Here is a 13,923-nt window from a genome sequence, read left to right as displayed (position 1 = left end):
ACCTCTGCCGTCTTACATAAAGGCATTATCTATAATAAAGCAATAGGCTTGCCATTACAAGAGCAGAGCGGGGCCTTGGCTCCCCCCCCCCCCCCCCCCCCCCAGATATGTCTTTCACTCAAAGCCCTCCTGTGTCAGGATCCTGGAGCCTGTCCCAGTCCTCCACCGGGCATGTTTGATTTTAGAGCTGTCCTTCTCCAAAGCCCCAGCCCCTCTCCAAGGTGTCTCAGACTTGACTTTCACAGGTGAAGAGGCCATGACTGAGGCTGGCCCTGGTGGCATCCCTGGGTGGTTTGGGAGGGGGGCTTGGAGGGAGGGGTCATGGTCCTGTTGCTTCCTAGGCGCACTGAGATTGAGCGTGGTCCTTAGAGACCATCTCTGAGGGCAGTTGGTTGCTCGATAAACCAGAGCCTGTTTCAATCAAGATCCCTCCAAACTGCTCTGTCTTTGGCCTTCTTAGGACCACCTTGGGGAAACCAAGGCAGCCCACCTCCGTCAGCTCTCATTACCAAATGAGAGCGGAATGGGACTCCTGGTACTTCTGGTGAACTCCATTCCCCATCTCTTCTCTGTAGCCCAGCGAGCAGGGGGTGCGGGGACACGGATCAGCAGGTTCCCAGTCCTCACCGTCTGGGAGCAGGGCCCGACTTGAGCTTGAGCGGGAGTAGGGAGCGGTGAAGAGGAAAGGGAACACACTTTGCACTTTCATTTACTGCAGCTCACCGGTTGACAACAGGGCGAACCGCAGCTCATCGGACGCTGAGCGACTTCGGTGCTGTGCGGCCGGCCGGCCATGGTTGCTGCCTTGACTGCACCTGGACCGGTTTTTTTCCAACTCCTCCTCCTGCTCCCCTTGAATTGGGGAAAAGGAGAGATACTAGCATCAGCGAAAACGCGAAGTGAGCGCTGCTGGTGGCAGCGAGATATTCCTGGGAGTTGTAGAAAGTAGGGCATTAAAAGGCATAATAATTCAGGTCTGTGGAGGCGTGCCTTCCCTGTCCACACAGATCCGCCTGCCCGGTTACCCTCACCTTTTCTGCCGCACTGCCAGGGCTCGAGTTCTGCTCCGCTGTCTCCCAGCAGTGTGACCCCTAGCCCGCACCCCCCCTCATTTTGTGAGCCTTAGTTTCTCATCTGCAAAGTGGGGATAACAGCACCTCCTTCCAAGTTGAGGTGAGGATGCAGTCAGATAACACTCATAAAGTGCCCGGCACAGACCTGGCCAGGCACATCTGGCCAGTGGTGCCTGACCTGCAGCAGACGCAGTGGGCATCACCCCGAGGTGGGGCTCTGCAGGAGTCTTTCAGACAAGGGAGCCGTGCGCTCATCACAGGAGGGCTGGTACTCTCACACTATGTCCATATGCTCCAGAGTCCTTTCCAGAATCCTACATAGGGTCTTAGCTATCCCTCTCCTGCCCTCTGCCATCTGTGTCTCTCTGTCCAGCTTTGACTGGGCAGATCTGGCCCGAACTCAGTCTTCAGAAATGGATTCTTTGCACATGAAAACTGATGATTCACCCCCCAAAACCATAGAAAATGTTTTTCTTCATCCCTTCACAACAAGAGCATAGCTGTGCTGTGGCCCCGCTCTGTGCCTCTGTGAACAATTCAAGCTGCACACACCCTCCCCCACTCCCTCCTCACCAGCCAGGGGCTCATTGCTGACAATTTGGGAAATACAGCCAATCCTTTTAAGACACATTATACAAAAAGTACTTCCCACCGAAGAAGCTGTTACCTTTTCTTCTTTCTTTTCTTTAAACAACAATATCTCCTGTTCGCTCTTCTGTCTTGGGAAGGAGTTACAAAGGAGGACGACTCTATGAAATTCATAAACTCCTGAAAGATGTGGCTTTTCAAACTGTACTCATCTGCAACATGAAATACCGCCAAGTGTGAGTGTGTAAACTCAGGCAATTTCACGGTGCGGGTACACTGTCTGCACCGGGGTCTCTCTGCAAGTCCCTGCTCCCTGCAGGCTTCCGTTCTGAGCCGGGATGCTCAGGACAGTGCTGCAGGTCTCTGGTTGAAGGTGTCAGCCTGCCTCGGCTCTGTCTGGAAGCCAGGAAAGTCCCCACCTCTACCCTCCCTCTCACCTGTGTGTGTGGACTTCGGAGGAGCCTGGGGGCTCCATTTGGACACTTTTCCTTAAGCCCAGAACCCCTTTTCTGGCCAATACCACCTTGAGGCTCCATGGTCCAGTGCTAGTCTTTTGTCTGGACCTTTGGCTTTGGCCTTGGCATTGAGTCTGTGAGTCTTGCTCTCCCCTTACGGTTTGCTCCAGTCTTTTGGTTCCTTCCCTCTGCAGAACCAGGTAGATGGCCTGATAAGAGGAGCTGGGCTGAATTTATACCATTTTCAGATGTAAACAAGAGCCCCTGCACTTCAGAGGACTCCCTTCTGGCTCTACTCTGGCCAAGCTTCCCCCCTGGGACATAGAATCTGCATGGCCATCTGAAACCTGGGCCCCTCTCCTACTTTTCACCCTTCCTGCTTTCTCAGCCTTTCCCACCAACGGGCCTCCTCTCAGTCTTCCAGAATGATCTAGCCTCTTAGCTTTGCTTCCTTCTGTTGACTCCATCCTCAGGCTGGCTTTCTCCTCGATGCAGGGAAGATGATCGCCAGCAACTCCAGGCTTAGATGGTCTTTACAGCTTGTGCACTCAGAGGAAGAGGGGCCTTTCCCTTCAAGTGTCCATATGTGAACTGACTTCTTATGGCAAAAGTGACTCCATTGGCTGAAGAGGGAAGAGGTGTTCTGAACAAACACCGACGGGTCCTTTACATGACCTGGTACACAGGCTGGCGCATAGAATCCTAGGAGCACAAGGGTCTACCTGATGTGACTGCAGCCCCCTTAAACTCACAGAAGGGGAGAGTGGGATCCCCCTGTTGGTAGCTCAGTTCAAGGACTTCAAGGGACAGGCCTCGTAGAAAAAAATAGGACAACTGTTTCAAGTCTTCTCTCCCAGTTTTCCACTTGGTGGTAGGAAAATAAATTGTGGAGGGACTTGAGTCTGGGACTCAACCCTCACTGCAGTCTCACTGGCCCTGAAAGACCCAAGTGACCCAGTAATATGTTGATACACTTCCCAGATCTCTGATGATATCAAAATGTTATGGTCTTCCTGGAAGAAGCAATGAGTGGAAAAGAGTGGAATTAAATATACGCCTGAAGTGGGTTATGAGTTCTTATGTGTGTAGGTGAAATAACAGCATCCCTGTTGACTTCCCAGTCACCATGGAGACACAGGCAGCAGGGGAAGAGGGTCCTCCAGGAAACACTGCCTCCAGGTCCCTGTCTGACTCAGAGGCTCTGGGCACCTTCAACTTTGTTCATTCATTCCCTCACTCATTCAATACCTTGGCTTAGGCTCCACCTTGTACTAGGCTCGGTGAACAGGATGATCCCTGCACACATTGAGTTTATATTCTAGGGGTTGGCAACGATAACCAGACATTCAAACAAGTGAATATATAAGTTAAAACTGGGGTGCAGAAGCCCTGGCCGGTTGGCTCAGTGGTAGAGCGTCAGCCTGGCGTGCGGGGGACCCGGGTTTGATTCCCGGCCAGGGCACATAGGAGAAGCGCCCATTTGCTTCTCCACCCCTCCCCCTCCTCCTTCCTCTCTGTCTCTCTCTTCCCCTCCTGTAGCCAAGGTTCCATGGGAGCAAGGATGGCCTGGGCGCTGGGGATGGCTCCTTGGCCTCTGCCCCAGGCGCTAGAGTGGCTCTGGTCATGGCAGAGCGACACCCCGAGGGGCAGAGCATCGCCCCCTGGTGGGCAGAGCTTCGCCCCTGGTGGGCATGCCGGGTGGATCCCGGTCGGGCACATGTGGGAGTCTGTCTGACTGTCTCTCCCCATTTCCAGCTTCAGAAAAATACAAAAAAAAAAAAAACAAAAAACTGGGGTGCAAAGAATTAAGGGAACAAATGGGACGATATGTGAAGGAGAACTGGAGCCCGATTTGCATAAAGGGCCTTCTTAAGGAACCATTTGTACTGAGACCAGAAGTGTCAGGAACAGGCAGGCAGAAAGGAATGGGGAAGAGGTTTCTTAGTAGCAGTAACTGCCTGTGCAAATGTCCTGAGGTTGGAAGGAGCTTGGGGCACATGGACAGGGGGCTAGGGTTAGCTCTGTCAGGGCAATTCTGGAAGACTAATCCTGAGGAAATGGCATCTGAGTATGATTAGAGGTTGAGCAGAAAGTTTTTAGATACGAAAAAACATTCTGGTTAGAGACAAAAGCAGGAATGTGGTGGCAAGAAAGAGCATTTATAGGCCTTACACATGGCACCATTGTTTGTTGGGGGAGGGAAAGAGCATTAAATGCCCTGCTTAGGACTGTGGTCTTTAGCTCTCATATTTTACAGAGAACATTCCTATTTATTATATTAGGCTTTTTTATTTCAAGAAACAGCAGACATCCTGGCTACCCTAAACAAAAAAGAAGATTTGTTGAAGGGATGCTGGGTATCCACAGTCTGAGATGCATTCTGGGAATGGGCTGGCATAGAGGCAAACCCAGCAAATGCTCTCTTCATCCGTCTCACTGTTTCTCTGTGTTTTTTGCTTGCTTTTTCTCTGCATGTAAGTGCTCTCTGAGCCTCAGCCTTCATAAAGGACCATGACCTCCATTAGCTCCCAAGCATACAAGAGACAGGAGGAGACTTGCCCTTTTCATTTCTAATTCCAAAATCCCAGTATGGTTCTATTCACCCAGCTGGGATCAGGACCTATGTCCAGAGAGTGGGTCCCTAATCACTCATATGGCAGATTCTAAAATGACTAGATGAGTGGATTAGAGAGAGGAGGAAGAAAAAGTTCTTGAAGTTGCTTGGGAGCTAAGCTTTTCTGGGGTTGCATTTTCTTTTTTCTTCCACAACCCTGTTTCAAGGAGATTCAGAGAGGTTAGGTAACTTGCCTGAGATCAGACAGCCAAGAGATAGTCAAATCAGGACTAACCCTCAGACTCAACAGAGTGAGGACCTATTACCTCCATCATCTATTTCCCTTGACTGTTTTGGTGATGCTGGACCTGGGATAGGGTTTATTTTTTAGAAGAAACTCCCTAATTTTAGGAAAGAATGTGCTCATATCAGGATGGCCTCTTCTTTCTGGCTTCTTCCCTGCTGCTCAGTCAGTGACCTTGTCACATGGAGGAAGGTTGTACAGGATTACCGAGCCCCAAGGAGCAGGTGTGCATCTTCCACAGCCAACCCCAGGTCTCAGGCAAGTGAGCCAACTTCTCTGAGTCTGTTCCTTCATTTATAAAATGGCTTTAATCATGGATAATAACATATAAACACCATCCACCACATCCCCTAACACATAATCCAGTATATGTGATTTCCTTCCCTCATTACTAGACCCTTTGGAGCATTAATTCTGATCTCTGCCTTCCCTGGGAACATATTATTAAAGTCCACATTCTCGGTTCACAAAGGAATGAACTGGATCAATGCTAAATTAAAAACTAACTGGAGGATGGCAAAAGCTTCCATGGCCATGAGCATTAAACGGGTTGTCCTGGGAACCTTCACTGATGCTTTTGGTGAAGGAGGCAGTCAGTGGCCAGAGCCAATCAGAGATAGGAGGCTCATTCTCATCACATGAGCCAGAGGCCCCAAATAGTAACATCATTTTGTGCTGGAACAGGTAGGGGTGGTGGGGAGAGTTCAAAGGAAGGACAGAGATGGGAGGGACTTCAAGTCCAGAGCTCATTTTTCTTTTCCAACCAGACAGACCCACTTCAGCACCATGGATAGAGTCCGCCTTCCTGGAAAGGATTTTCAGGAACATAGCATAAGGGAATCAGAAACGAAGACCTCAGGGCCCTGGCGGGTTAGCTCAGCTGGTAAAAGTGTCGTCCCAAAACAACAAGGTTGCAGATTCAATCCTGGGTTACGGCATATATGAGAAGCAATGAATGAATGTACAGCAAAGTGGAACACCAAATGAATGTCCTCTCTCCCTCCCTTCGTCCTCTCTCTAAAATCAATCAATCAATAAAAATAATAATTTTAAAATAAATAATTTTTAAAAAGAAGTGAGGACCTGGTAGCTTTCAGCTAATGGCAGCTAGGTAACCACAGGTCACAAAGAATCCACCTGGTCCAACCCACTGCATCGAGGCAGCACCTTACCAAGTCCACGACACACTTAGAAACGCACCCGAAAGTCATCAGGCTGTTGTGAGGAAAGAGTTGAGGAGGGAAATCAAAGGTTTAGCTCCTCTCTGAGACTTCCGGCTCATCCCATCCCCTGCTACTCCCAATAGCATCAGTTTCCTCACCTTGAGATAAGAGTGTCCCATCAGATGATCCCTAAAGGCTCTTTTCTAGCCAGGACGCTCCATGATCTACAGATAGTTCAACCCCTGTGAAGATATGCTTTGCCATTTTCAGCCTTCTGGCCTTGCAGACACACTCCTGGGTTACACAGTCTGTCTAGGCCAGTGGTCCCCAACCCCCGGTACCAGTCCGTGGGCCATTCGGTACTGGTCCGCAGAGAAAAAATAAATAACTTACATTATTTCCATTTTATTTAGATTTAAGTCTGGACGATGTTTTATTTTTAAAAAATGACCAGGTTCCCTCTGTTACATCCGTCTAAGACTCACTCTTGACGCTTGTCTCGGTCACGTGATACATTTATCCATCCCACCCTAAAGGCCAGTCCGTGAAAATATTTTCTGACATTAAACCGGTCTATGGCCCAAAAAAGGTTGGGGACCACTGGTCTAGGCCATCAGGACTACAAAGGAAGATCTCTTGTCCTCTCCATCTATACCCCTCAGTCTTGGACCGCTGTGTCCCCCAATCTCCTGAGACTGGGAGGCCCAGGAAGACTCAGCCTGAAGACACAATGTTGGCCAACGTTGATGGGCAATCAGACTGAGCTTCAGATAGACGACTGGGTCAGGGTCCAAGCTCCACTCCCCATTATGGGATTCGGGGAATATTATTTTAACTGCGGCACCCCACTGATATCCAATGCTGACTCCAGTGCAGTGCCCTGTTGCTCCCTCTCCTCTCTCACTAACATTCGCAGCCATTGTTAATGCATGTGACAGTCCTTTGATCATGGCTGACATTTCTTCCTGATTGATCTAGTAAATGAAATTTGTCTTCAGCTTCTTATTATGATGATCATTATCATCCCCACTAGCACATGAATTCATAACTGTTCTTCACACTAATATAATTTCAGTTGGGCAGATGCAAGAATTCCTGCTCTTATTAATGTAATAAAAAAAGCTAACTGCATTACCTTACATTGTATGACCTGGATCCTGGTGACTCTCCTGTTCTCCTTCCAAGAAGGCAAATGTATGTTTCTCTCCAGGAAGAAGTTCATTTCTCTTCCTTTTCCCATGGTTAGCATGACATTATAGCCTCCCCCTGAACATGCATCACTTTGAGGATTTTACAATGACTGCTTTGCCACTGCCAGTGCTGGAGGCCAGGTCTAGAGAATTTACACTGGGCCAAGTGTGGTGCTAAGTACCTTCCCAGCATTATGCCTTCGGGAGAGGTGCCATGTCTCATTCCCACCTTACAGATGTAAAAACTGAGGGTTACAACTGAGGACTTCCTTTACTCACTCAGCTAGTGAATTATTGAGCCAGCCTTTATCTCAGATGTCTCTGTGGCTAGAGCCCACACTTTTAACATTTTGCACCAAGGAAAGAAGCCTGTCCCCACCTCTCCCCTCTTCCCCACCCTCCTCCTTCTCTTCTCCCTATCCCTCCTGCCTTGCTCACGGCTCTCAGTCCAACGCTGCCAACACCCTTGGACTGGAAGTCTGAGATATGAGATTCCATCTCACAGGTGAAAATAGTGACTGGGTCTGGCCTCCATAGCCCACCCCCAGGATCTACAGGCCACGCTGAGCCCCCTTCCCAATTTTGGAACTGCTAGACTAGAGGGGAGTGATACATTTGTTTTTCCTTTAACTAGCAGCTCTTATGTGGATCTAGCTCTGCCCTCAGTAGCACCTTATTGCAGATGCGTGAGCGGTGATAACGTTGTTCCAGGGTCACTCACAAAGTTGTGCCAAGGAGCTTTGCCTGGACCTCACTTAATCTTCATGGTATCCTGGGAGGCAGAGCATTATGCCCACTTGAAAGATGTGAAAACTAAGGCTCAGGGTGTCATAGATTGTTTTTGAACTGGAAGGTCCCTTAGATCAGTGGTTCTCAACCTGTGGGTCGCGACCCCGGTTGGGAGTCAAACGACCAAAACACAGGGGTCGCCTAAAGCCATCGGAAAATACATATTTATTATACAATACATTTTTAAATAAAATATGCATCTCCGATGGCTTTAGGCGACCCCTGTGTTTTAGTCGTTCCACCCTCGCCGGGGTCGCGACTCACAGGTTGAGAACCGCTGCCTTAGAGACTATCTACCACTTTAATTTAAAATGAAGAAACTAAGGCCCAGAGAGGGGAATAAACTTGTCCAATGTCACACAGCCAGAGAGAGGCAGAGCTAGATTCTCTGGTTTCCAGGCCAGTGTTTCTAACCCAGTGTCAGGCAAATCCCCATGAACTGGTCCAGGATGTTTCTTGGGTTTCAGTATGATTCCACCCTGTCTGCCTTTTAGAGAAATTGGGGAGTGGTGGGGTTGACCAGATTCAGACTGAAATTCTTAGCTTCACTACCAACATGCAATAAAAACGTGGTTGCCCCCATCCCATCTACAAGCCTTTTTCTCATTATAAAATGATTGTGGAACAAGGTTGCTGCATTTGAGTGCCCCAGGCATTGGGAGATGCTCAGCCTCCCATTCCCAGCCCCCACCCCAGGGAATAAAAGACTTAAAAAAAAAAAAAAAAGCATTTTGACTATCCACGGCTTGGAAGCAGCCACTTCAATTCTGCAACAACAAATTTAATTGCACCTCCTGGAAACTTCTGTGGATCTATTTGAGCTGAATAAACTTATTTGTAGAATAATGTTCATTTCAAAGTGCTATTCTTATTGGCTGCAAATAGATGGTTCTTCTGGGGGCTTCTGGATGAACCCTGAAGTCCAGCTCAGACAAATCCATTGCTCTAAAGTGACATGTACTAGGAGGCAGCATGGAGTTATGTCAGATTATAATGGCATATCATTGCGCTCCTCTAACTTTTACTTAACTGGACTTGAAATCTCCCACCGAGAACCTCCAAGGATTTTCCTGACAGAAGGATTTTCTGGGCTGCGCATAATAGGTTGTGTCATGGAGGGTTGGTGAACAGAGAGAAATTCCTCCAGGACGGGACATGACAGGCCGCAGTCCTGCTGGTGAAGGTGGCTTAGAGAGGATCAGAGGCATTGGTGTGATTTGCCCTCAGAGACTGGCCCAAGGGCTTCGGTAACTTCAAGCCTCATTTCTCGTTCATTCACTCATTCATTTTCTCACTCTCTCCAACACTGAATAACCATCTATTTTCCAGGGCACTGTGCTTGGTGATGGAGATATAGAGCTAATAAGAACTTGCTTTACCAAGATGCTCAAAGTCTTACACGGGACACTGTAATGCCTAGTAGGCATCAGAGAGCAAGAGGAAGGAGCTCCTAACTCCTTGGAAATCAGTTGGGGAAGGTGTCTATCCTAGAGTGGGTGCCCCCGAGTCAGACCCTGAGAAAAGCACACAGGAGTGGGTGACTTAGGAGGTGAATTCAAGGAACATAGTGAAAGACTGCAAAGATGGATGCAGGGAAGGGTGAGAAGCCAACAAAGGGAGTGTCCATGAGTGGTGACCTCTATGGACAACTGGGGCTCTGAGGAGTCCCACTGGGAAATCTGAGGAGCCAGGACACCTCAGGACCATATCCCTGGTGGTTAGGGGTGCTAGAGTCTTAATGCACTGAACCTCATGTCCCATAGTGCAAGGGTCACCCTGATGTGTGTTAAGTCCCTTGCACTTGGCTGTGTACCTGCCCACAGGTGAGCCAGCTGGTACTGGAGAAAAAGCACAAGCAGAGGAGAAGAGGGAAGGGACATTTGAGGACAGAGGTCATTGGCATGCCAGGAACTGACGCTGCTGCAGGACAACATAGAATGGGCCACGGAGACAAGGAGAGGTAGCAGCAACATCCGCTATGATGCTATCAAAAAGGTGACGTCTGAGCTGGGTCTGGAAGAATCAGCAGACATTGGCCCGTGGAAGATGGCATGCGGGGTGGCTTAACCAAGTAGTGAGACCAGGGAGACAAGAATGGGAAAAGAACCAAGATGATTCCTTTAAATAACGGCTGCTGACAAGGCAAGGGGGCAGTGGCTCCTTGGGCTAGTGGATATGAAGAGGAGGGTTTACTTTAAGGCCAAGGTTGGGAAAGGTTTCAGTGGCTTGTACATAGAGAAGTTCAGTGGTGAGTTGAGGAAGCTGAAGACATGGGAAGAGAGAAGGGAGGGTCAAGAGCTTCTGCGGAGCTGGAAGGAGGTGGGACCCGATGGAAGATAGCCCACCAGCCTTCCACTGGGGGACAGGTTGAAGAGGAAAAAGGGAGTGAGTGCCTAGGGCCTCTCTTTCCTGGTCCTTCAGGGGCTGAGCTGCCCTGTGGCTGGTGGCAGGACTAGGGCTGGGAGCAGACCTTGAAAAGACCAGAGATCTGAAACAAGGAAAGGCAAGGAAAGGGGGCAGAACACAGGAAGGTGAGAGGAGGAACGAGTGATGGGCATACCAGGCCTCCCCAGCGTGTGGCTTCTTCAGCAGCTGCTCCATGCTCAGTGCGGAGGTGGAGAAAGCAGCAGGTGCATGGGCCCATGGCTGGGTTTGAAGGGGCCAGGTCAAACTGTATTCCTGGGGCAGGACTGCCCTGCCTGTGACATTGCAAAGCCCACAGCTGGCACATAGTAAGTGCCCAACAAACAGTACTTGAATGGCTCTTAACCACGCTGTTCTGTGTGTGCCTGCTCCTCTGTGTTCTGCATTGGTCCGTGAGCCCCTAAGAGCAGGGACCCAGTCAATTTACATCACCTTCAGAGCTCGCACGGGCCAGGCAAATGTCTACAGGACAGACGTACAAAGGCATGTTGGAAGGGGTTTCAGGTGGCCCCAGAAACTGTCTGTAAGGGCAGCAGATGGGCAGAGAGATGAGTGTTCCCCAAACACTCATCTCTCACAGCCACAAGGCAGGCAGGAGCCACCCTGTGGTTGGCTAACAGAATTTGTCCCCACGCCCCTTGCATGCCAGCATGGAGCCCCTCCAGTGGGAGAGGTGAGCAGAGCCGCCTTCTGGCCTTAGCCCGGCTCCTGCCTCTGCCTGAGCTGATTCACTCGGGTCACTTCTCAGAGTAGACGTGGCCCCAGGGGCTTCACGACCACACTGAGGTGAGGACATTGAGCTGCCGGGAACAGGTGTCTTCCCTCTGCCCACACACGGCTATTCTGCACCTGGAGGCATGGTTCCTGCTGGTCTATGGGGTCGCCCTGCCCGACGACTGCTGGAGCCCCTGCACGCTGCGGGCCCCACACCTGCAAGAGCCTTCCTGCCTCTGCTAGGGTGGAGGGAGCTTGTTTTTCAAAAATCCTTTGGACATTTTAATGCCACAAACAGCAGCTTGATTCAAAATTCAACATGTCCTGTCAGGTAAGTCTGTGCCTATTCTCTCTCTCTCTGTCTCTCACTCTGCTCTTGCTCTCTCCCTCCCTCCCTTCATCCTTCCCCCCCCCCCAACAATATGCCAGCACAATCTGTCCCCTTGCAGAGGGACCATCAAGCAACATCAAGCAATATTCCAGCACATGTAGCCAGCTTGCCGGCCCTCTGGTCCCAGCGCAGAGCAGGGGCACCATAAAGCTGCATGTGGCCGAGCTTCGCCTGGCTCAACACTTGTCCAAAAGCTCTTGCACTTGTTCTGCTGAAAACAAGGTCCCTTAACAACAGGATCTTGTCTTTGCAGAAAGACGGGGCTGAGGACAGGGGACACACAGGCAGGGCTGCGTGGGCTTGGCTGTGTGTCTCAGCCTCTCTGCTCACAGCCGTGGGCGTGAGGTGTGCTACTCACCTGGCAGAGGCTCCGTCTCCTCATCAGCAAAGGAGAAACGACAGCACCGACCTAGTTTGGAGGATTCAGAGGAAAGTATGAGAATTTTCAGTACTGTGTCCCCGAAAAGTGATGGTTCTGGGTGGAGGCAACACATCTTGTTTTATCCTCAGGGAATCTTGGAAGGCCAGTGTCCTAAACTCCAGTTTGGCCAAAGGAGACCTGAGAGTCAAAGACATTAGCTGTGGGGTCCTGGGCACAATTCTCAGTAACAGGAGGCAAGAGGACTTGAATGTGGTGTTTCACCTCCAAAACCTGACCAAACAGTCTGTGCATCGGGACGGGACGCCCAGCCCCTCGGGCTGGCCAGCTGCTGGGGGCTCCTGGGCCACCATGATGTGAACTCAGCTGCCTTTCCTTGCCCCAGCCCAGAGCAGGTATCCGCAGACCACGACAAGCGTGGCTCCCCATCGAGGGGCAGAGTCAGAGGGAGGTAGCCCTGGGGAGGGACGAGAACCCAGGGCTCTAGACTCCCGCCCTGCCCTTCCCCCTCGCCCTGTGCCCCCTTCCCTCCCAGCTCTCCGAGCTGCCCTGGACACAGCCCTGCAATGTCTTGGCCCCTAAGTGTGCCTCCTCCACGGTGCCGTGCCTGTGGGTGGCACAACGACCACACTGTGGTCCCCAGAAAAGAGCACGCCGCGGAGGTGAGTGCCGCCTCCTAAACCCCCACCGGCTCGCCCTCCGCAGGCGGGAAACGGAAGTGCGCCGGGCTCTCTGTCCACACACAGTGATCCCCAGAGAAGAGCACGTGGAGGTGAGTACAGCCTCCTAAATCCCCACCGGCGGCTCGCCCTCCGCACGCACGCGGGAAACGGAAGTGCGCCGGGCTTTCCGTCCACACACAGTGGATGTCGTCTGAGAGAACCAACTAGCATTTTCTGTACTTAATACATAATAACGGTCTTATAAATCTAAATTATCCCTGTAAATCTAAATTAAGTGCCATGGTTTTAATGTATTTAGAACACCTAATTAATAAAGTGCTAGCAATAACCACTACTCATCTGTTTATTTCAAACCAGTTTTTTTATTTTTAAAGCATGTATTTCTCCATGGTGTGTGGGTGGAGGAAGGAGGGAGCCCAGGGGGCCCTGGGCACCTTGCCAGCAGCTGTGGGCACTGCCATCTTCATAGTGTCCTCCAGAGTCACCTGGACCTCCCGCTGCCCAGATTCTTTTAGCCTCTGGGTCTCCTCCCTCTTACTGCCAAGGAGAAGGTGTCCTTAGTGGACTGCAAGTGGAGAAAATCTGGGCAGCAATCAGGAGTCATGTGCTGTGTGACCATGCATGAGTTACCTGCCCTCTCTGGGCCTTAGTTTACCTTCTGCAAAATAAGGGAAAGACTAGATCTCCTCAGAGGGCCTTTCAAAAGCTGTGGAAGGGGTCTGTGGGATGAAAGAGGTTTGGCTTACACCTTTCAAGCAATGTGACCTTGGGCAGTTGACTTACCTCTTTGTGCCTGCTTCTTGGTCCATGTACTATGGATGGCAACAGCACCTACCTCTCAGGGCTGTGAGATCTTGAGCTGAGGTGACATATGTGGCGTGCTCAGGTCAGCGGCTGACCAGCCGAGTGCCCTGGAATCTCAGCTGTACTTATTCCCCTGGAGTGGCCAGTCCTGGGCCGCCGTAAAAGGTCGTCAAATCTGTGATGAATTGTGGGGGAGAAGCAATGTGACAGCCAGGGAAAATGTGAGATGGAAACAGTGGTGTTCAGAGCTGGAGACAAGTTGTTAAATGGATTGAGAGGTGACTTTGCTCTGAGTTTGTCCCCCAGCGGACAGGCAGGACCTGTCCTGGCCCAGTTCCAGGGTCTGTCCTCTGTTGGACCTGCTAGGACACAAGACTGAGTCACTGAGAGCTGAACGGAATCAGGTGACTCT

Source organism: Saccopteryx leptura, chromosome 3, assembly GCF_036850995.1.
Source record: "Saccopteryx leptura isolate mSacLep1 chromosome 3, mSacLep1_pri_phased_curated, whole genome shotgun sequence".
Lineage (NCBI taxonomy): Eukaryota > Metazoa > Chordata > Mammalia > Chiroptera > Emballonuridae > Saccopteryx > Saccopteryx leptura.
This window is presented reverse-complemented; position numbering follows the sequence as displayed.